The sequence below is a fragment of the Rutilus rutilus genome (assembly GCF_951802725.1).
Source record: "Rutilus rutilus genome assembly, chromosome: 1".
Taxonomy (NCBI): domain Eukaryota; kingdom Metazoa; phylum Chordata; class Actinopteri; order Cypriniformes; family Leuciscidae; genus Rutilus; species Rutilus rutilus.
In genome coordinates, this window is record NC_140209.1 from 29,604,103 (window position 1) to 29,629,768 (window position 25,666).

General features: G+C 37.2%; 1 protein-coding gene across 1 annotated transcript in view; it reads right to left on the reverse strand.

Annotated features, from left to right (window-relative positions):
* Positions 1–21,330, reverse strand: part of glis2b (GLIS family zinc finger 2b) — a 45,219-nt gene extending 23,889 nt beyond the window's left edge. Inside the window, exon 1 of the mRNA XM_084388423.1 lies at positions 20,489–21,330. The gene's annotated coding sequence lies outside the window, so the exon portion shown is untranslated. The remainder of the gene's footprint in view (positions 1–20,488) is intronic.
* Between the last annotated feature and the right edge of the window lie 4,336 nt (positions 21,331–25,666).

The window sequence follows — 25,666 nt, forward strand, 5'->3', positions numbered from 1 at the left end:
TTCGACAACCTCTGTATTCACAGTGATGTATTTTATGTCATAGAATAAAACGTCAAAATATCTGGAGCTTTTGTTCACCACAGACCTTATTTCAGGCATTTACCCAAAAACTCATTAACTGATTGGAACCATACATGCTAAAATGCTAACTCGTTTCCAAGTTTTGCCCTACAAAAATACATCATCCCTGCAGTCATCTGTAGATTAATGTTAGCATGTTGCTAAGCTAACCAGCAGTAGCCTGCTCTAAAAGAAATAAAACAAGACCAGTTTTAACCAAGCTAACGTGGTTTTCTGCTATCTCAACATGGCTAGTCTGTTGTTCAGCTGTTTTAACGGGTCTCTTAGCATGACCAGCTGACAAGTTACCAGTTTGTGTAGATGAAACTAGCCTGGTGGCTAGCTTAGACCGACAAAACCACTTTAGCAAATTAAAGTTTCTTTCTTGTAGCGGCTGCTCAAATACTAGGTAAAGTTAGTCAGATTGTGGTAAGAATGTACTATTTACCCTGCATTAGGTGTCTTTCGCAGGATAGATGAGGAGCAACTGAATGTGGCGGTCTTGAGATTGTGCCAGATACTGAAAGATAATGACAACTTTACACAGCAGCTTCACAGCCACACAAATTACCACTCTTAGTATGAAGCACACAAAATATTTGATAGTGAGTTTCCATTAGCTTATTTGTAACACAATACCGTGATAATCATTTAAAAATGAAAATACTGCGTACAATTATTGGGTAAAAATAAAATACCTTTAGCATTGAATTAACTAAGTGTATTTAGTCTATATATAGAGCTTGTAGCAACGCATTCTGAGATTGCCAAAGATGCATGCAATGCTGCCCTAAAATTAGCTCAAAATGAGTCATCTTATTAGACAGCATAATAGTTTTGCTTATATCCTTCCCATTGGGAGCATGCATATGATGCCTTAAAAAGCTGTCTAGTTAGGGAGCTCACTAGGTTTTGGAGCGGAGAGAAGCAGGCGAAGTGAAGGACTGCAACAGGAAGCTTCTTGCCAGCCTATTGATGGCTCACGGCCAGAAATCTCAGACATTAAGGAATTCCTCACAGAGGGTTGGGAATGAGGGAGGGAAAAACAGAGAGAACTGCGCGTAGGAAGGGAGCACGACCTGGGAAAGACCCAGAAAGACCCAAAAGGACCAAAAAAGAAGCGATTAAACACCACTTATGCCAACCAAATGATCTCCTAAATTCACTGTGATGTTGTTATGGTGTCGACAGACAATGAAAAGTATGATGACTTATAAAGCGAATTGATTTAACATCATAACAATTCTCTCAGCTTCTGTGTCTATCATAACTCACTGAAAACAGATGGAATATTCAGTTGTGTCATTTTGATTAAATGTTACTAGGCCAAAAACAATGAAATGTATGAACTGTTCATAATACGATCCAAAACATGCGTTTATAAAATAGAGGGCCGATATTCATTTCATGCCGACTTTCAAATCCTCATGACGTGCTGTTTGTAATCCATACTTCAACATTTGGCTATATTTTCCAGTCAACTGGATTTGTAAATGAGACAAAATGTAGGGCGGAGCTTTTATTTATTCTTCAGGAATTGATTGGATTGTGGAAAAGTGGGTGTGGCATACCAGACAGGTGGTTAAACAAGTCAGGTGTTCATAGGGCAGGGGTTTAAAAAGTAAGAGGGATTTGTGACATCATCCGAAAAGTTTTAGAGGCGGAGCAAGTTATTATATTTTGAAAAGATTATGAATAGTATATAATCATGAATAGTATGGCCATTTTTAGGTCTTGTTTTTTTATGAACGGGCTTTGAAAGGGATATTTGTAAACATTCTAAATTCTCCTTTTGCATTCCACAGAAGAATGACAGTAAAAGAAAACAGAATCTTCAAGAGGGGGTAAATACAGTCAGTTTTGATTTAATGTTGCTCTCCTGATGCGTGTTTGTTTATTCCCCAGCAGACTAAACGTCACTGGAGGACTCGAGTCGCGTGTGAGGAGCAGGAGCAGTTTTGACGGTTTTACACGCTGCATTTATCGTTCCCGCAGTAAACACAGGCGAGGGTGGGATTATGAAACACAAGCTGACCTGACTTGACTCGGGGGTCTGAGCTCAGGGGTGGAGGAAGGGTCACGCTCAGGGTTTTTGTGTCAGTCACAAGATATAACAGCTCTGCTACATGCTGTTCTGTATTACTGCCTGTCCTATCATTTCCCCCCGTCTGGAACAGTCACACTTTGTCTCCTAAGCTCATGTTTCAAACCAGCTTTAAACATCATAATAATTCTTGACTCAATTACTCCACGTGGAGTTTCATTGTAAACATTTTGCTATAAGATATATACAGACGAGGTTTAATGTTTTGTATTTGTATTTGAATCAGTATTTGGATTTAGGACATATGTTTGTGGAGCGTCTGACGTGTTTTTAGGGCGTTGTTCCATACATTTTTGTGAGGGCATGTATAGCCCAAGGAAACGAGGTATTGTGGGACGACGTGGGGTTTAGATCTTTGGATTTGGCAAAAGAAGCGTAAGCGCCTTCCAAGCAGCAGGGAACTTTTATATTAGACTCTCATAGCTGAGTACTGACTTTAAAGTCACCATGAAGTCAAAACTGACAGTTCTTTTTTCTTTTCTTTTTTTTTTATGGAATATTGTAGTAGTTATTATAAATGATTTATCAGTGAACATCATTGTTGGGGTTTTTTGCCCACAATCTTGAATCAAAATATCTTCCGCTCCCTCTATGCAGCTCATCTCTTCTCTGATGATGTTTACTGGAGTGACTGAGGGTGGGGCAACCTGTCACTCACATGAGATCCACCAATAGCAAACCACAACCATCCAATCAATTCCCAATGGACAAAATCAAGCCCCGCCCTACATTTGTTCTTGTTCGTGAAGCCGTTTCACTCATATGTACGCCTCAATGGGGAAGAGAAGATTATCACAACTTCTGACTTTAACATTGTCCGCATATATCTTTTTTCATTACATTTTTTCAATTTTACAATCCACATAGTCTTAATATCCAGCATTTTTGCATATGTTAACTGAAAAACAGGCCAAAAGACTACTTAAAAATGTGTAATGCAGTGTCTGATTAAAAAATCTGTTGCAATTTATTACTAAAAAAGTCAGTTCATTGGGTAGCTATTTTTTTTTTGTAGGTAATAGCCATACAAATACAAGTAAAAATTGAGAAAGATTGTAATTCTTTAAATCACACTAAACAAGTGGAGTAGATCCACACACCGTTATTGAATCCCTTCCCTTTTTTTAATTAATAAAACAGACATCTTCAACTATTTGATCAACACGTGCTGACCTTACTGATGAAGACCGATATGACAATCCGAGTAAACAAACTATGGAAAAGCAAGTGGCTTTTTAAACGAAACGCTTGATTGATACATCCGTCATTTTGAGCGTTACGATTTCTCCCATTCGTTTCCTACAAATGCTCCCCTTTTTACTGCCTCTGATTTCTATTTTCTTCTTATTTAAAGTGGGTTGTGTAGTGAAGGAGGGGATTTCCCTTAAAATGATATAACATCACCTAAGTTTAATGAAAATAGTGCTAAAAAAGGAAGTAGAGAAGAAATACATCATTTCTAAAACAATGTTGCATGATGAATGGCTGACTGCTCGAATTTTCTAATCTTATCCTAATTCACAATAGCTCTTTAAATATCACCACTTTCAATTAACATGGCACTGCTAAGTCATTTGTTATGACCAGCGTACGAAATGGCACTTATCCCTCGACTATAAAGCTCGTGGCAGAGGACCACACAATTAATGCGCCTTGGCAAGAGAGAGAGAGATATGAGATTTCATCAGAGGCAAGCTGTGCAAATGCAAAATACATTTTTGTAGCTCACAACACCATTGCCTTACAATGCAGCACATAAACCTGATAATAGCGCTGTTTGAACTGAATCACAGAGCCAGGAGTGGAGGCCAAGGTTAATACTGAACAAACAGCATAGGATCAGTGAAACAAAAAGGAAGATGAGTGATTAGGCATTTACAGATGAATCACTTTTTGGCAACTGATAGCAGAATCAATGCTGAATATGTCGATAACCATCCACAATCTAAAGCATCATTTGCAATTTTTTCGTTCCATTTTACATTACATACAGAGTATTATGAATCATGAAATCATGAATTTGGTATAAAAGCAATCCATCTTTACTTCAAGCATTTATTGTGTATATATAATGCATTATAAAAGTATTTTTAATGCATTGTATGATCTCGTGAATAATTGTAACCACAGTTATAATACATTATAATAATATAACAATCATTGTTACACCTTTAGCAAGAGTAATGCATTAAAACACATGACAAACAACCAATTTCATATGCAACAAGGAATCTGCAAATATAATGCATTTTAACTTTGGTTACAATAATATTTTATGAAAAGATACAATGCATTATAACGTACATTATGAATAATGTATTATACATAATAAGTGTTACCATGTCGTCCATGCATTCGCTATTGATTGATGTTCAGCTAAGTTTGATGAAATTTGTACTATTATTGATTTGCTTTATTGTTGAACTGATTTTGCTCCATAACTAATGAACTTTGCAACACACACACTGTTATTGAACTAAACTGAGTCAATGAGAAACTAAACTGAGCTGAATAATGAATAACACATTTTCTTTTTAGAGCTGATTTGCAGTTGAAATTGTATTAGTTTCATTTACATTTATGCATTTGGCAGATGCTTTTATCTAAAGTGACTTACATTTGATCAGTTTTCCCTGCATCGAACCCAAGACCTTGGCGTTGCTAGCGCTATGTTCTACTGTTGTGCTCAACATTAATATTGCACTACATAAATAAATGTGTCTTGACTCGATAATGAATGATTAGTAACGTTGAATTCTCCCGGTCACATTTAGTGTAATGCATATTTCATAGCTGTTTATCTCTGAATAAATTGTCTTCGGAGAGCAGCTCGTTCTGTCTTCATGTCTCTTGCAGACTAGAGTTACTCTGTTCATGAAAATGTTTGCTGTAATATCCAAAGGGACAAATATTTTATTTTCACAATAGAATATTTTTTTTATATTCATGATATGTTTTATTATATGGTAGTGGCCAAAAGTGATGTCTGGAGTGGATAATTGTTTTACCCTATAAGTTAAATTAAACCATCAAAATATGAGGAAAATATTTTCTATTTTTTAATATTTTAAATATGAGATAAAACCAAAACACTAAACTTGGTTAAGATATTTATCTGAAAAATGTCTATCTTTTTTTATTTATTATTTGGCAAGAATGGCAGACTTGCCATTTATTTATTTATAAATAACTAAATAAAAGCTCACAGGAGAAAGCATTAATTGACATAACCAGTTATTTATATTTCATTGGTTTTCTCTTATTTTTGCATGTGTTAATCATTTATTTGTCTGACAGCCTGGCCAAAAATAATGTCTGCATAACTTATATTGTCAAGTTTAATTTAAAAAAAAATTATTTTATTAATTTTGTTATGTGCATTTGTCGTTTTATTATTATTATTTTTCATTTAAATAGTTTTAATAAATTTTTATTTCATTTTTATTATTTGTTTCATTTTATCTAGTTCTGTCAAATCAATTAAACGCAGCTAACATAAAAGTTTGTGTGTGTATATATATATATATATATATATATAAGGGGATGGAATTGAACTTGGGTTTCGACTGTGAGAAAAGTCTCTACTCTCTCTCCGCTTATGTAACAAACCAAAAACATCTATCAGAGAAATGGGGTTGCTTAACGTCAAAGTTGTTAAGCCAACCAATCTCAGGCAATTTGTCTAAATCGGCATTGGCCAGCCTTTGACTTGTTTTTTTCCCCAACTCTGCATCATTTCGGTGTCTCTTTCTCTCTCTCCTCCTTTCCCCTCTCCCTCCTCTCCCTCAATCCGTTTTGATTCCTGCCGCCTCCAGCCACAAACAGTGATGCAATCCGCAGACTCCTGCGTGCAATAACAGGGCCTGGAGAGTGCTAGTAGGGCAGGGCGGTCTGCATTTCTCTCGCCGTCTGAAACGAATAAAAAGCGCATTGGGAAGACAGCACCAAAGAGTAGGAAAAAGAAAAGCAGGGGTCTGGAATGGTGAGAGCCAGACAGAAATGAGACAGCTCATATTAAGAGCTCATTGTTTGCTTGTGGTTAGTATTTCTTTGCTAATTTGTGCTTTTAGGATAGAAGTAGATGGTTTTTAGCCATGTGGCATTTTAGTCATGTGGCATATTGTTTGCTTTTCTTCAAAGGTTGAGGAGCTTGACTTACTCTTAAAGCCCCCCTGTAGTCAATAATTGTATCCCTTAAAACTCACCTTTGATCACCAAAATGACATATTTAAATGTTTTTTCCTTAAAATTCTTCATGCCTTAAAATATCTTGAATGTAACTCTACAGCCTCGCCTCATTAAGTATACGCGGTTCTATGAATATGCAAACGAGCCCCGCCTCCACTCACTCACTCCAGCTCAGAGATCCACTCGTTGACGATCACAAATTGATCACAAGGTAGTTTGTGACGTCAGAAACACCAGCGATTTCAAACTGTGTTTTTGAGACTGTCTGTTTTAAGGAGAAAATACTCAGCAATGGTGTTGACTTATGAATTTACACATGGTTTGTCTTAAAGCATATTAAAAACACCACATGGACATATAAACAACATTAAAAACTTTTTTTTCACCACAGGGGGACTTAAAGGCATCTCCTAAATAGACAAGAATGTAATCTCAGAGATGTGGAAAGCACAATATGGTAAACAAGACAAGATCTATTCCTGACTACAACGTTCTCTAGAAAATGTATATTCTAGTCTGCAGTTAGCTTTACTTTACTAAGGGATAGTTCACTCTAAAATGACATTTCACTATTTACTCACCCTGGTATTCTTCTAATGCCATATGCTCTTCTTTCTGTCATGGACTACAAAAGGAGAATTTTTTTTAAAACGTCCCGCTTGCGCTCATCCAAATAATGGCAGTGAATAATGCCTAGCATTAAGCTTGTTAAAAAATATGCAAAAGTATCACAGAATGATCCCATCCCATTTCTTTAAATTACACAAATATTATAAAAAAAATAATAATAATCTTTAAATATTATAGCATATAAAGAAATAATACTAAAATAGAAAAAATAGTCCAACTGAAATCAAACCTTTAAAGTGCATGTAAACTCTAAATCATACGAATTCCCAAACGAATTCCCTACAATCTGGCTGTTTGAGGAAAACTGCGTATTTTTTCAAGACAGAAATGTGTCAGTATGCTCGCCGGCTCCATGCAGTTGAAGCAGAACCCATTCTCTCCATTTTTCTATTCTACATTTCTGCAGTGAACTGTTGAACTTCTAAAAACAGCTTGCGAACGGCCTTTGACTGCACAGACCCCATCTCTTTACTCACTGGTGAACTCTAACAGACCTCAGCGTAGATGGAGAGTGCGATTATGGTCAGTTTATGGTGTTGTTTGTGCATATTTCTGTTGATTGTTCCTCAGATCCGCCCCTTGACTCGACCTAGCCCGCTCGGCCCTGCTGAGACAGACCTCCCCTGGAGGCGGCGGAGGGAAAAAGCATTCGAGGTCAGCGCAGGAATGCCGGGGGAATTGGCACCTGGCTAAGTCCTGGAAGCATACACACACACTCTCACTTTTTCCACTCTCTGCTGAGACTCCACGTGGAGCCTACCTACGAAAACACAGCATTCCTCTGCGTGCAATCAAACAATATTCTAAAGTCACCACACAGCCTGTGCAGACATGCAATAGTCAGATGAACAGGTCAGTGAGTGCATGAAAACTTGAGAGCTGTTAAAAGTTCAACCAACAATTAAAATTCTGTCATTATTTCCTCACCATCATGTCGTTCTAAACCCATGCTGCTTGCTTTCTTTTGCAGAAAACAAAAGAAGATAATTTGAAGAATGTTTTGGCTGTTTCAGTCCAGGGGCTGGAATCACAAAAATCTTCTTAAGAAAGAAATTTAAAGAGCATTACATTCTAAACAGTTCGATACAATTCTTGGAAAATTCTCTAATATTTTCTTAACGTGCCCCTATTATGCCTTTTCAGATATTACCTTTCAAGTAGTGAGTAATACAGCTGTTTGTGAATGTAAAATCTCTGCAAAGTTGAAACGAGTCGTCAGTAATTACATTCTTACTTGCTCCTGCATGAACCTACTTAGGTTTGTAAAAAAAAAAATTTGGTAACATAAATTTGCAATTATTCATTGACAGCCCGTGGACAACGTCTACTTTGACTCTTAAACACTGTAGTTGTAACTGAGACTGGAAGAGTTTGGTTCGTGTTGTTATCATGTTGAGAAGATGCGTATTTTTCTGCGATGTGAAAGCAAATCCACTTTGATGAACTTCCACAGGATGAGGACTCAAGCTTGAATTGTTTCTGACATGTGCTGCAAGCAGTAGACCAATCACAACAGACTGGGTCATCTGACCAATCAGAGCAGAGTAGACCAATCACAACAGACTGGGTCATCTGACCAATCAGAGCAGAGTAGACCAATCACAACAGACTGAGCCATCTGACCAATCAGAGCAGAGTAGACCAATCACAACAGACTGAAACATCTGACCAATCAGAGCAGAGTAGACCAATCACAACAGACTGAAACATCTGACCAATCAGAGCAGAGTAGACCAATCACAACAGACTGAAACATCTGACCAATCAGAGCAGAGTAGATCAATCACAACAGACTGGGTCATCTGACCAATCAGAGCAGAGTAGACCAATCACAACAAACTGGGTCATCTGACCAATCAGAGCAGAGTAGACCAATCACAACAGACTGGGTCATCTGACCAATCAGAGCAGAGTAGACCAATCACAACAGACTGGGTCATCTGACCAATCAGAGCAGAGTAGACCAATCACAACAAACTGGGTCATCTGACCAATCAGAGCAGAGTAGACCAATCACAACAAACTGGGTCATCTGACCAATCAGAGCAGATTAGACCAATCACAACAAACTGGGTCATCTGACCAATCAGAGCAGAGTAGACCAATCACAACAGATTGGGTCATCTGACCAATCAGAGCAGAGTAGACCAATCACAACAATCTGGGTCATCTGACCAATCAGAGCAGAGTAGAACAATCACAACAGACTGAAAAGAAAACCATCCAGGTTTGGAATGACATGAGGGTGAGTTTATGACAGGATTTAAATTTTTGAGTGAACTAACCTTTACCTAATTTTAAATACACATGAAATTGTCCAGAAACTCAAGATGTTTGAGATCTGTTTGAGATTGTCCCGTCTAGAAAAGCAAAACCGTGCCTCAACACTTTGGGTGGGGTGGCAAATGTCTGGGCGTAGAGCGAGGGTCTGGCGTTCCCTTCCAGCTCACAGCGTTAACAGACTCCGAGCCGCAGATTTACGGGAGCTGACGAGCGCATGGAAACTCGGCACGTTGGGCAAGGACCTTCTGCCATATTTCAGTTCTCTGCAGCGACGCCGAGAGCGAATGTCATGACAAGCGTGAGCTTAGCCACTCGAGGGGCTCTTGCTTTTATAGGAGGAATAAAACATACAGCAGGAAGGCTGCAATTTGAGTTCGGGCCAACACTGGGCGCAGTGGATATACTTCAAACTTCGGGAGGTGCCGTCTCAGACTCACACTCATTTCCTCAATCTGAATATTATAGGAGGCAAAAAAAGTACTCACTGCAAAAAAAAAAAAAATTCTAACAGTACCATTGTTTTGTCTCAAGATTCACACCAGTAATGTTTTTTTCTAAGGCATGTTTATAAAAGCCACTTAAATGTCCTATTTTAACTAAAGCCTAATCCTGGCTTAATCTAAGCCCTGTCTGTGAAACCAGGCCATTGAGTCTTGTTTTCTGAAAAACAGAAAAGAAAAGATCAAAATTAAGTGACTTTATGCTTAAAACAAGTACAAATATCTGCCAATGGGGTCAGAAAAATAATCTTGATTTAATTAAGTAAAATTTTCTGCCCCCAATGGCAGATATTTTCTTTCTTGTTTTAAACATAAACTCACTTAATTTTGATACATTTTTCAGAAAACAGGACTTACCTCAAGTCATTTTAATCTTGATTTAAGAGTGATATCAAGATAGATATCATGTACATATTTGTACTGGACATTTTTTTGCAGTGTGGCATAGGCGCAGGAAGCAGTTAAGCCGAAATCAAGCGTAATTTGATAGATATGACTCTTAGCCGCTCGGCCTCAAGGGACGTCCGTGGTGTCAGGATCCCGGCGGTGCACATGATAGAGTACTGTGGTGATTTTTTAATTTGGCCAGGATTCCTCCGGCATGTTGATGGACACCTGTGTGCCAGGCTGGAGGCGACGACGGGAAGGTTTCTGGGAACGAGGAGCTGTTCAGGAGTGAGAGGCGGGGCGGGTGTTCAGATCTCGAAACCAAAACACACTGCGGTGGAAAGAAAACAGGAAGATGAAGGAACTCAGAACAAAACAATGTAATTAGATGACAAATTAAAGTGATGTTAAGTCATGCTGGTGGTTGTTTAACCCAGAAACATTGCATCCGCCGAACCTCTTTGACCTAAAATATTTACTTAATAGCACCTTCTGAGATTTAAGGGTAATATTTGAATAGTTTAACAACACATTTGCATATTCATGGTTTTCTGATGTAGGTTAATGGTAACATGATATGCAAGTAAGCAATGTTTTTATAGGGTAAAATGTGAGCTTAAATGAATATTATATATATTATATATATTTAGTATACGCAGTTCTATGAATATGCAAATGAGCCACGCCTCCACTCACTCACTCCAGCTCAGAGATCCACTCGTTGACGATCACTCGTTGATCTGATTGGCTACAAGGTAGTTTGTGACGACAGAAACACCAGCGATTTCAAACCGTGTTTTTGAGACTGTCTTTGGTTCACTGCAGTTTTAAGGAGAAAAAATAAAAACACATTTGCTTTTTTCATATTACATTACTGTTTCATTCAGAAATCATGCGATTAATTGTTTTATTTAATTGACAGCTTTAGTTTTTAACAGAAATAAAACAAATCTAGTATAGTGGAAAATATAAAAATATAGTTGTTAATCTGTCTTTCCTAAATTTATGAATAATGGTTTGTATTTATGTTATATCTTTTTTAGTGAGCTTCTCCTTGCCTTTGGTGATCTTGAGGATCATAAGAAATGTTTTATTTATTTTTTTAGTTTTAAGTCTTTATTTGGGGTTATACTGTACATCTACAAAATGTAATAGAAGGTAGAAAAAATTGTCAGTACATATTTAATTAATATTTAACATTTGTATTATTATACGTTTAGACTTTTAAAATACATTTTATATATTATATTCATTTTAATATTATTTATATATTTGTAAGATAATAATTAATCAATTTTAAGATGCCATATTTTTGGCAAGACAATATTTTAATAGACAATATATTGCTTTTGCTTCAGTACAGTAACAATATAAAGGACAATCATTTAATTTTGCAAACAAAAGTTGTCTGTTTTCTCAAGCACTAGGCCTTTATCCATGAAAATATACGGCTGCCTTCGTTCTTTTCATCATATTTGGGTTACTTAAAAAGCTTTAAAAAAAACTGTATTGCATACCATGACCCAAACCACACAACTTTTTAATTAAAATCTCTCGAGCCATGAATCTCAAAACCACCAAATGGTCCAAAATGACCTCGCAGGACCATGACGTGGCCCTGATAACCTTAAATGAATGTAAAGCAATTTAAATACTTTTTGCTGGAAGACACAGTGGACGTCGCTGCTGATCTTCTACCCATTTTCCCTCTCAGGCACCTGCACACACACACTCTCTTTTCTCTCTGCCTCTGTTCTTCTTTCCTTATGCGTCTCTGCCAGCCTCACTGTGTGCCTGTGTTCTCTCGTTCCCCTCACATGGGGCGCCTGTTTTCTCAAAGCAAGACCGCCCTCCCCTCAATACTCCCCCCCATCCCTGGCAGCCAGACAAGGTCAACATGACAGGATTTTCCCCCTCCTTCCCTCTTTCTCTCACCCTTTATCTCCCTCTGTTTCTTTGACTCAGCTCAGCTGAGCGGCAGGCTCCTCCAGAAACAAGGGTCTTTCATCTTCAGTCTCCATCAGAGAGAGCAAACAATGGACAGAGCGACAGATAGGCAGTGTGAGTAGTGTACCTGGAGAGGTATCATCTCGGTGTGATGGATGGAGTGAGAGTTTGGTGTACAAAGGGAACAAAACAAAAACAACAAATAATGCAGCGCAGTTGTCTGTGGATAAATGTACATTTCAGAGGCTAGCAGCTCAAATTAGAGGGCTTTGTTGAACAGAATGTGCACTGTGGTACTGTACCATATTTATATACCATGGTATTCACATGGTACTCCAATCAAGAGTCAAAGAATAACATGGTATTACCGTTGTGGTACAATAGGGTTGTTGATGCATCAAAAGTATACGTTTTAGTCATGATGATATTTCTAGAGATATAAAATTAAACAATACAAAGAATATCACAGTGATTTTACTTGGCAATTCAGACTCATTTTAAGTCTCTTTAGGAGCAAAAGCAGCGAGTTGGATTTATTAATTCACTGTGAATCACTTCAAACTCATTTTAGAGTCAACTCTGATTCAACTATCGTTTTTTTTTTACTTTTACCTGTTTTAGTTCTTATATTAAACAATACTAAACATTCTGAATTTTAGTTTAGTACAATTTAGTTGGTTTCTTTTAAATTGTTTTAGAGTAAAATCATAAATATCAAGACATATGTTGATGATCATTAAAAGGCTAATATATATACACACACACACACACACACACACACACACACACACACACACATATATATATATATATATATATATATATATATATATATATATATATATATATATATATATATATAATATTTCAAATATGAGGGAAGAATAAAACACTAAACTTAGTTAAAATATTTATCTGACAAAATGATTCGCCAAAAAAGGCAAACTACAGCTCCAGGTTTTATTTTACTATGCAAAAAAAATGCTTAGAAAATCATACAACAATATCAGTTATTAATATTTCATCCCTTGCTTTTGCATGTGTTGATAATTTCTTTGCATTATCACAAATTCAACAATTGACTCCAACAACAACTGCACAATACTTGAATAAAGGGAGAAGATGTCAGTTTTCGTAAGTCGGACACCGACTATTGGCAAGCTCCAAGTTTCCAAAACCAGGTTAAATTCCTGCTAAGTAATCAATAGTGTCTCTTAATCTCATAAGTTGTGTTGCAGTGCACAAACAAAGTTGCATTGAAGCTTTTACAGTTCTTGAACTCGTGCGCTTCTTAACCAAAATCTATAGAAGGAAACACTCCCGTGTTTCATGGTAGAGTACAATCTGACAAAGAGTTACGATTCACTGTAGAATTTACAGAAAGTACCAAAGATTCCCATTCAACAGCCTCAGCCGTGTGCCAAAGTTAACAGAGAGATACGAGAGCAGTGGGACAGGAGAACTGGAAAAGAGTTGTATCCTCGGATCACTTTATAATGAGGCAGAACGCATTAACGTTAGCTTCATCGTTCTTTCGGGCTTAAGACGTGCCACTCGTGATGTACAACTCCAGAGTAACTGTGGGTAACAGGAGATCATGGAAAGAAGGCGGCAGTCCCGGACTCTCGCACACATTGACGGGAATGGATTTGCCCGGACACGGAGCCAAGCCCAGGCCCAGACTTGAGAGAGCCTTGTTACTCTTTCTGAAATGCTTTAACTCCCTCCCTCCCCTCTTTCTCTTTTCATACAGCTCAGTCTTATTCGCTTATTGTGTTCCAGTCGCGTTATTGTGGCTGTACTGGAAGATCCAGGCTGTTGGCTTTGCAAGTAAATAATAATAACCAGCTGTGCCTCCAGTTTAACTGCTGAAGCCTTTGGCCCGGTATGATCCAGTGCGCAGCTTATTGCTAACAGCTTACAGTTGGAAAACAATTGTGGTGATGTGGCTCTGCAAATTCAGAGTCATGCAGCAAAGGCTTAAACCATTCTCACGATTCTTGAACTTTACGAGTGGTCGATCCGATCAGTGTGAGTTATTCAATAGCTGATGCCGATATACGCAACCAGCCAAATTTGCACACACCTTTTCATTCTTTACTAGTACTATATTCGCCATCTAAGAAGAATAGTCAAGTCCTCAAACTTTGGAATTCAAATGGAAGTTTGGGAATATACTGACCAAAACGTGTTAAACTAAAACTCTCCTATAAGAGCTTCTATTTTGTCTAGATTTAAGCTCTGCTCGCCCTAGACATTCATCAACCAGCTTATTCAATAGTGCATCCCATGAGGTGCATCATGGGATGCACCACTGAATAAGAAACAAGCACTCTTGCTGCCTAATATTTCTTCATTATCTGGTCGATTTCATAAATGTTTAAAATGTATAACCTTTGACCTAAGGATTTATTTTGGGTTTCTTGTCCTGTTCTGTTCATTTTTCTGTCAAACTTCCTCTCATTTTGTTGCAGTGGTCGTGAGAAGAAAGTATGTGGCTGAGAGGCATTAAAGAAAACAGAAAGTGGAAAGAAGTGAGCGGTGTGGACGCAGTCTGTTTATTTTGGAGTGGTTTGCACCGGAGCCCAGGCCATTGGCGGCTCAGAGACGCAGGGACGGGTGGCGTGGACCATCCTCCCGTGTCCCGTGAAGGTGAAGTGGGGGGAGAGAGAGAGCGATGGGCCCTCGGGCTGGGGCGGGACCAGGCTCTGCGCAGCAGGGAGGACATGAGCGAAGCGTTCCAAGAGGAAACGGTGAGGCCACGCTGTGATTAGTGGTTGCAGTTTAACTGCAGAAAAATGCATGGTCCAAGCCCAGCGAGAGAGGGTGGTTTCACTGGTCTCACCGAGCCTCTGACTCAGGGTCTCTCTGTACTGGACTGGAGCTCTTTACTGTATCTCTTTTTCACTAATGATTTTAAAGCAGCATTTTGTGGCATTTCCAAGCATTTAAAAATGGGGTTTTCTAGAATTACAATATTTTATCCGAAGCGACTTACAAAAGACGAACAAAAGCAATTTGTCATAGAGCCAACAATATATGTTAAATACAATGCCAGGATTATAGATAAGTCTTTTCACAGACTTTGATGGCAAGTTTTCACATCGTAAATCAAGCAAAGTATTTTATATTTTCATTTGTTTTTAAATTGTATTTGTTACAAATACTACATAAATTTTAACTGCTACATAAATATTTCTAACATAAATTTGAACGTCACCACGTAGGCTCACTATTGGCCGACGCTGGTCATGTGTGTGATGCGTGTGACGTACAACACAGAAGAGCTGCGCTAAAACACTACATGAACTAACTCGAGGCCCACAGAGAAGGAAATGAATAGTGGAATAAAGTCGTTATTTTTGTTAGTTTTTTTGCGCACAAAAAGTATTCTCGTCGCTTGATAAACTTAAGATTGAGCCACTGGAGTCACTTGGACTATATTAACGATCTCTTTAATAACTTTTCTGGGCCAGCAAGTTTCAGTCCCTTAGAAGCCTATGGAAGAGTGAGACAGCTCTCAGATTTAATCAAAAATATCTTAATTTGTGTTCCGAAGATGAACGAAGGTCTTACGGGGTTGGAACAACATGAGGGTGAGTAATTACTGACAGAATTTTCATTTTTGGGTGAACTAACCCTTTAAGAAAAAATAATTTCATCAATTCATCATTTTGACGACACGTGCTGCAAATACTCACAATGCAACCAAACACAGAAACACAACTAAAAACAGAAACGCAACCAAATACACAAACATGCTGAAAATACTCACAACGCAACCAAACACAGAAACACAACCAAATACAGAAACACATAGCAGATACTCACAACACAACCAAACAAAGAAACACAAGCAAATACAGAAACGCAACCAAATACAGAAACGATCTGAAAATACTCACAACGCAACCAAACAAAGAAACGCAACTAAATACAGAAACACAATCAAATACAGAAACGCACTGTAAATACTCACAACACAACCAAATACAGAAACGTGTTTCAAATACTCAACAAAACTAAATACAGAAACTCGCTACAAATACTCACAACTCAACCAAATACAGAAGCGCGCTTCAAATACTTACAATGCAACCACATACAGAAACACAACCAAATACAGAAACGCAACCAAATACAGAAACACACTGCAAATACTCACAACACAACCAAAGAAAGAAACCCAACCAAATACAGAAACACACTACAAATACTCACAACACAACCACAGAAAGAAACCCAACCAAATACAGAAACGCAACCAAATGAAACAACCTGAAAATACTCACAACGCAACCAAATACAGAAATGTGTTTCAAATACTCAACAAAACTAAATACAGAAACTCGCTACAAATACTCACAATGCAACTAAATTCAGAAACTCGCTGCAAATACTCACAATACAACCAAATACAGAAACGCAACCAAATACAGAAACACACTGAAAATACTCACAACGCATCCAAATACAGAAACGCGCTGCAAATACTCACAACTCAACCAAATACAGAAGTGCGCTTCAAATACTCACAATGCAACCAAATACAGAAATGCAACCAAATACAGAAACACACTGCAAATACTCACAATGCAAGAAACCCAACCAAATACAGAAACAAACTGCAAATACTCACAACACAACCAAATACAGAAATGCAACCAAATACAGAAACACACTGCAAATACTCACAATGCAACCAAAGAAAGAAACCCAACCAAATACAGAAACAAACTGCAAATACTCACAACACAACCAAATACAGAAATGCAACCAAATACAGAAACACACTGCAAATACTCACAATGCAACCAAAGAAAGAAACCCAACCAAATACAGAAACGCAACCAAATGAAACAATCTGAAAATACTCACAACGCAACCAAATACAGAAACGAGTTTCAAATACTCAACAAAACTAAATACAGAAACTCGCTACAAATACTCACAACTCAACCAAACACAGAAGCGCGCTTCAAATACTCACAATGCAACCAAATACTGAAACACGCTGCAAATACTCACAATACAACCAAATACAGAAACACAACCAAATACAGAAACGCAACCAAATACAGAAACACACTGCAAATACTCACAACGCAACCAAAGAAAGAAACCCAACCAAATACAGAAACGCGACCAAATGAAACAACCTGAAAATAATCACAACGCAACCAAATACAAAAACGCGCTGCAAATAATCACAACGCAACCAAATGCAGAGACGTAACCAAATACTGAAATGCGCTGCAAATTAGACAACTAGATTAGGAGGTGTTGAAATAAGTAAAAGTTGCTTTTGTTATACAAACTATTTTTAACAATATAAATGTTTACAAAGGAAATTATTTTAGAAAGCACTGCATTCTGCTACTTTATTGTTTTTCATCTAGAACCCAGAATGTTCCCACAATCTCTGATCGATTCCGTGAGGAATTCCATGTTCCAGGACTCTTTCTCCGGCCTTTGTTAAATTCCCAGCCGCACTGACCTACCCAGACCCTCCTCCCACCTTTTAGCGAATGCTAAACATTTATTCCAAGTGGATGTCAGCTGTCTCTGTCCTGAACTAATGCAGTAGACCATCTGAAATTCCTATCACCGAAACCATCTCATACTCTCAATACTCTCAATTCCATTGCAGAACTCTCCTGAGGTTGTAAATCTAGCCCACGTGGAGGATCACGGGTGTCGTTGTTAAGGCTGAATGCCCTGTATGGGTTGCAGCCTCTAAATACCTAAAGGGTTGTTCAATTGTGGCTTAAAAAAATAAAAAAATAAAAAATAAAGCAAATTACTTGGTGCTACTAGATATTTAAAAACCAACAAAGACACCCAAGAATGTAGTTTTGGTGTGCAGACTAGCAATTACGAAGAGAAAATTACACAAATAAAAAGTAACCGTTCACTCAAAATGATAAATTGTCATCATCTACTCATGTCTTTCCAAATCTGAATTTCTTTCAGAAGATGTTATGCTGAATGTCCAGAGTTCTCTTCATCATAATGTTGACTGTGACTGACACAGTCCAAAAAATGCTTGTGCACTATAATTCAAGTCTTACTATGGCTTTGTGTGGAAACGGGTCACTTTGAAGTGAAATATTCCCTGTTTTAGCTCTTGAATCTGATTGAAGCTCAAACTGGGATTTTACGATGCCATAGGCAAATCATTTTTTCAGTTCTAAAAAGAACCATTTTTTTCTTAGTATATAGTAATAACCTTTTCTGCTACAAAGAACCTTTTGGACATTAGAGAGGTTCTAGAATCTAGATGTTAAAGTTTCTTCATGTAACCATCAATGCCAGTAAAAACCTTTTTTTTTTTTTTGAAGAGTGTGTGCACCAAGTTTAGCATCAATGATTGATCATTGGCTCTCGCATATCTTGTCCTTGACTCCAAACTTGGCATGACAAGTTTTGACTTTCTGTGTTTAATTAACCCTTAAAAACGTTGTTCCAAACCTGTATCCCTTTTGTGGAACTCTAAAGAAGACATCTGGAGTCCAAACAACACTGACTGGACCCCATTGACTTTCATTGTATGGACAAAAAAAAAAAAGACTTTCTCGATATATCTACTTTTATGTTCCACAGAAGAAATAAAGAAAACCATAGGGGTTTGGAACGACATGAGGATGAGTAAATGGCAGAATGGGTGAAATAACCCTTTAAATATAGATCTGTTTCTCACACAATGCTATCATATAGGACTTTGAATATAGCGCGCAAATTCTATGGAGTTTTTTTGTTCTTTATGGAGTTTTATAGACTCAGCGTTTGATGATGGTGCTGGCGTTCCATTGATTCATGGGTAAAACCCTCCCAAACATCTTCAAACGCTAGCTAAAGCCAAGCACTTCTTTTGGTCTTTTGTCAAATGTTGTGTTTAGGCCTTGCAGCGTGCACGCATAAGAACGTGTCCTAAGCCTCGGCGTATTCTTTCCATTTGGCCCCACGTTTGAGTAAAGACCAGACCGGGGGCCCCTCTTTAGTCACTGAGCATTAGAGAGCGTAATGGGTGTAATTCACAGAAGCGCTTCAGGGTGGGTCATATTTGGCAAACCATCCTGAGCATCGAGAGGAACAAGCGGTATATTCACTGGCCAGACCCCTCACAAAAGTACGCCAAAGCCTCGGTGTGCCAAGATCTCAGATTTCTGCAACGTTCAGCTCTTGCTTTAGCTTGAGGAGCTTCACTTCATATGTGAACCAGAAGTGTTTTTTTTTTTTTTTCTTAGAGCATATCGTGAAACAGACAGTCCTATCGCAGAGCTGTCGGTTCGCACCGCGAAAACACAAGTCAACGCCAGCACGCACAGCTGGAGGAGAACATACGGTGAAGTGAGGACTCGACGGCAATAATATGAGATGTTTGCACTGCAGCATACGGCAGAAAGCTGTGCACACACACACACACACACACACACACACACACACACACGTGAGAGTATGAGATTGACTATCTGTCAGGTTAAAGGACTGGATTTCACCCAGGAATGACATCTGGCAAGATTGGGTCACTTTAGGGACATCTCGATGCATTTATCAAGAATATGAACAGTGATTTTATGTAATTCTAAACAAAAAAGCAGGTTATAAAACATAACACGAAGAGGTCAAGTGTCATGCAAACCGTTGCACAAACTACACAGGCTTGGGTTTAAATGAAGGCAATCATTAATCTCAAACGCATGCAGGTAAACCAGATTTAATCAATCCGCCCCATGCACAACCTTTATTGGTTTTTGTCCCATGGTGTGAGATGCCCCTCTCAAAGTTGGTTAACTATGTCCTGGCAGGCATCTCCTTTATCAATGGCCCCATGTGTAGCAGCCAATGAGGACGGGCTCCGTTCCAAAACACATCTCAATGTGCTCACAATTAAGCGCAGGGACACTGGAATTGCCTAATTGGATGATGGCTGCTTTATGTCCTGGCCTAAACCACTATGGACAATAACAGTAACTTTGCCAGAATGCATCATATTCGGATGCAAACACGTTAGCTTTCCGGTCTATATTTCACGCATGAGTCCTTCCCCAAAAGAAGTATTTTATTTGCATCAGTCAAGCACTCCAAAAGAAAACAAACTCATCACATGATGCTAGGTTTACAACGTGCATCCAGACAGGCTGTCTGCTATTGAAGTGCATTAGTGGAAGCCCCGTTTCTCATTCTTTGGAGGCACTACAGGCGTCAACTTTTGAGAAATCAAACAGACCGTGGCATAACACACTCTTGGAAAATAGGTCAGGGTCTTTATGCTACCCTAACTGACCGTGCTCGGTGGACAAAACTAAATATGCATGCTTATATTGGCACGAGATGAGATCAATGATGTAAGATTGCCGTGCCATCTGAGTTCATTAGACTGACTTACCTTCTGTAAAAACCTCCTGGATATATGCTGTTGGCCCAGCACTGGTCTCCACCTTAAACTTTCCAGGGGGAATGTTTGCTCCAATTCCTTTGGGTTGCAAAATAATGCCTCAGTTTTTTTAAGGAAGGCCCAGCAGATGTCTGCAGAAGGACCTGTAAGACACTGTCACCAGTGGCTGAATAATCTACTGCTGTCTGAAACCATCAGACTGTTGTCTGGACACACATGACAGTGTTCGGAAAAAGCAGAAAACTAAAGACTTGCGAGGAATAAGAAGCCGTCAATCCAGAGTGAATGCGCTGGATCGATAGTTTATGTTAGTTTCAGGCCATGAGAATATTCTCATGAAGCAGAAACCCGTTGAATGCATGCGTGTCAACACCAAGAACAGTGTCCGTACTGTTTTTTTGTTTTTTGTTTTTTTTAATCGACCCTGGAATGACAGCTTAAGAATTATGCACTGTAAGAAAGAAAAAAACACACACAAACAAACAAACAAAAAAAATGGATCGTAGTGATCGTTGTCTTGACATCAAGGTGCATCGCTTTCTGGCGGCGCTGGTCCAGAGGGGTTTTTAATGGGTGGTCGTGCGCAAAGACGATGGAGAGGAGACGTCCCCCTTTTCAGCTTCGTGTCCGGATGGTGTGTCGCCGTGTCGGGTTTGCGGTTTCCTCAGGTCGTTTCCAGTCCTGGGGCCTTCGCGTTGTCTTTGGAGACTGTGAGCGGTGAGGTGGGTCTCCAGCACCCCGGACGCGAGCCTGTCCGTGTCTCCTCTCCTCTCCTCGGGCGCAGCGGGCGGAGGGATCAGCCCTGACTGACTGTGACTCTGCCAGCTCAGCGCATGTGTGCTGCTCCGCCCCATCCAGACAAGCCGAGGAGGAGGAGGCCGGCCTGGGCTCACATCCAAACTAACTCCCCTCCCTCCCTTCCTCCCTTCCTCCCTCCAGCGCTCTCAAGATTTTTATTGGCATGGTAATAAAGCTTTTTTTTATCGCCGAAGCTTTAATAAACATTACCTCCTTAGACCCTTTTCCTTAGATCTATTCATTTTGGTCTAGCACAGTGGACGCTCTTAATTCATTTCTTTCAGATAATTCATAATATAATAAATTAAAAAACACTCTCTTTGTTTATTTATTGGTGCTATATTATATAAAACATTTGAGCAAATACATTATAATCATTTGTAAAAAATATTTTATAATAGGTAAATAATATTTTTGTTTTCTATTAACAATAGAAATTTCTATTCTATTGTTATTATAATGCAAAATTATAATAACAAATGTTGAACTAATTGTATAATGATACTGATATTCATATCTAAATGTAATATAAAATGAAAAATTCTAAAATAAAGGCCTATTTACGTGCAAATTACACTGAATTAGTTTTTGTCAGCTGCATGTGCAATTTATTTATTTTTATTTTTTATTCAGGTAGGCTATTATTTAAGTCAAAGTATTTGATTTAATATGTCTGAATCAATCGAATTAAGCATCTGACTATAGGGCAACAAACGTCATTTTAGATATTCAGATAAAGTTTATCAGTCAGTTTTTTACAGTGTGTGTATGCGTGCGTGTGTGTGTGTGTGCGTGCGTGTGTGTGTGTGTGTGTGTGTGTGTGTGTGTGTGTGTGTGTGTTATTTGCGCCTACATATGCTCTTGCTGAGGTTTCTTTTTGCAGGTAAATTGAAGTATTGGATTTGAGCTGAAAGGATAGGCTACGGAAGGGGCTTTTATTTGTAAGTATTGACCATGAACGCTATATCATGACAAGGGTTTGAAATTGCCATATTTGCATACAGATGATTCCATGTCCATTACAGTTGGACTTCACTAATAATCTGATACTGGGCCTACATAGAATAACCTAACATCATATTATCATCTTAATGGTTTAAAATGAGTTAGATTACTTTATTTATTCTACCCTTGTTAATTAATATTTTCTTCTGAAAATATACCTCTAGTGTATGTATTCCCAAAATCAGTTTTAATTGTAGTAGAGCTGAACTAGATGACCACTAGATGGCACCTGTCTAAAGCTGCACTGCTACTCAACATGAGCTCATTAAAACAGCATTGTGTAAAAGCAAAATAAATAAATTAAATTAAATACATATTAAATATGGATCTCTCAATAAGCAGCAGTTTTAATGTATTACAATAATGTTGATTTATTGTAAAAAAAAAAATAATAATAATATTTGTAAATAAATTAGCAAGCTTCTAGCATATCTGTTATTTAAAATATTTCATATTCTTTTCATTTCTGTTATTTTATATGTTTTTCTCAAATGCTTGACAGATTTCTAGGCATTTGAATAATGTTTTGTCAGCTGCATAAAATGTTTCTTATGGTAATATCTAAAAAAATATATAGTTTATTAAGTCAAGAAATTTGATTTAATATGTCTGAATCAATCTGACTACATTAGGCTACACCAAAAAAAGGCGGATAAGGTTCCTAAAAGTCACTTTTTACAGTGTGTGTGTGTACATTGGCTTTCCTAAACCTAAAATCTAATCAGATTTTATGCATAATTATTCCCAAAACACATGTTCCAATCCTGGACCACACAAACAACAAATCTTGTAATGGACCATCACCTAATTATGGTCAGACTACAAACAGTATTTGTTTAAAATTATATATATATATATATATATATATATATATATATATATATATATATATATATATATATATATATATATACTGGTCAAAAGTTTGGAAACATTACTATTTTTAATGTTTTTCTGTTTTAATGGGAAAAAAATCAAATATACAGAAAATATACAGTATACATATACAATATACAGAAACATTTGGAAATATTATTACAATTTAAAATAATGATTTCCTAATATACTTTAAAATGTAATTTATTCTTGTGATCAAAGCTGAATTTTCAGCATCATTACTCCAGTCTTCAGTGTCACATGATCCTTCAGAAATCATACAATTATGATTTATTGTCAATGTTGGAAACAGTTTAATATTGCTTAATGTTTTTTTATAACCTATGAAACTTTTTCAACAAAAAACAAAGCATTTATTTAAAACAAAAAAAAACTTTTGTAATAATATACAATAGGCTACCGTTCAAAAGTTTGGGGTCAGTAATTTTCTTTTTTCTTTTTTTAAAAAAGAAGAAGAAATTAATACTTTTATTCTGCAAGGATGTATTAAATTGATTTAAAAAAAATGTGATAGTAAAGATTTATATTGTAAGAAAAGATGAATAAATGCTGTTCTTTTTAACTTTTTATTCATCAATGAATCCTGAAAAAAGTATCACGGTTTCCACAAACACAACAGCACAACTGTTTCCAACATTGATAATAACTTTAGCATATCAGAATGATTTCTGAAGGATCATGTGACACTGAAGACCGGAGTAATGATGCTGAAAATTCAGCTTTGGTCACAGGAATAAATTACATTTTGAAGTAGGCTATATCAAAATAGAAAACCATTATTTTAAATTGTAATAATATTTCAAAATATGAAAAAAAAAAAAAACTGTATTTTCGAGCATAAGAGACTTTCAAAAACATTAAAAATAGTAATGTTTCCAAACTTTTGACCAGTACACACACTCTCTCTCATATATATATATATATATATATATATATATATATATATATATATATTTTTTTTTTTTTTTATATTTAAAAATAAAATAAATAAATGTGCTTTTCATTCTTACAAACCCTCTGCAGTTCCCTCACAAACCTCAGTTTAGGAAAAACCTGCTGCACTGAGACCACTGAGATTGGCATCTTTAAATTGAATTTGTTGAATTGAATATATATAGCTACAAATTATTAAAAAAAAGCATTTAAATAGGCCAAAAATTGTTTTTTTGTTTGTTTGTTTTTTATATAACTATATAATTTTATTATAATACAAATATTATTTTACAATATTATTATGAATAAAATAGCATGTATAATTACGTATATTGTATATAAAACACATAAAAAGTGGACGTATTATGCAGAAGCAAATGAAACTGTGATTTCCCTGGTCTCGTGCACGCGTGTTAATGCGCGTCCGCGTTCTTGCCCTCGGCATGTAACAGTCACACACAGTATAGCACATTTCCGGGTTCTTCATGACCGCTCCCATTTTGTCTGTGTGTGTGATTTGTGCTTCGAGTAAGCGATTAGGTAACTCCTCTTCCTCCTCCTACAACTACAACTTTCATGCACCCAAAATGGTGTTTGAGTGTCAGCCCTCTCTCTCCTCTCTCCTCCTGCCAGCAGTGTCAGCTGATCCCGCATGTTTCACCCCCCAGTCAAAGAGAACCAGCCTTCACACTCACTGAGCGATCGAACACACCGAGGGCAAGAGCATCATTCATTAACAATTGCATTGTGCATTGATTCTTTTAAACATGTTTACATTCGTTTTCAAATATAAAGCGCGCATAATAAAGGAAATAATCTTTCGAATATATTAATATAATGATATTTTAATGCGTTGAAATTTTACATTTGGTTCTTTATTAGCTATAAAAAAAAATGATAACCTTCTTACAGGCACTGATCATTTTAACAATATTATAGCATTCTGCACAACGCGTTGACATTTTAGGATCGTGCTTTCAAATGCAAAAATAAAACAGTCTATTTAAGCTATATGAGCAATGCCAGGCATAAATTAATATTTTAATATGCATGCATTGATTTCGCTATAAAAAGCTCACTTACTAACACATGCACTGACTGATTTATTAATCTTAACATAAGCATTATGGTGCTTTGATGCATATAGTTCGTACTCATAAAACAACATATTTACATGCAATATATATATGTATATAAATATAAATATATATAGAATTATTATTATTCTATATATAGCATGTAAATATGTTGTTTCGTGAGTAACTCATGAAACAAAATATTTCTTTTTATTTTCTATATGAATATTTATGTGCCTATTTGTACGTGAGTGAGCAATAATGCATATTAAGCAATAATGCACTTTGGATATGCACAGTAGAAATGCGCGCATGAGACAGATATTTAAATGCATTTAAATGAATTTATTACAGTGCGCTTTCTGTCATGCAATAAGCGTGAAACAGTCCAGCTGATTACTGGTGAATAATATGGTCGCTGTTGCAATACTCCTTTGTTTACATGCAAGTCCCCCCGTTC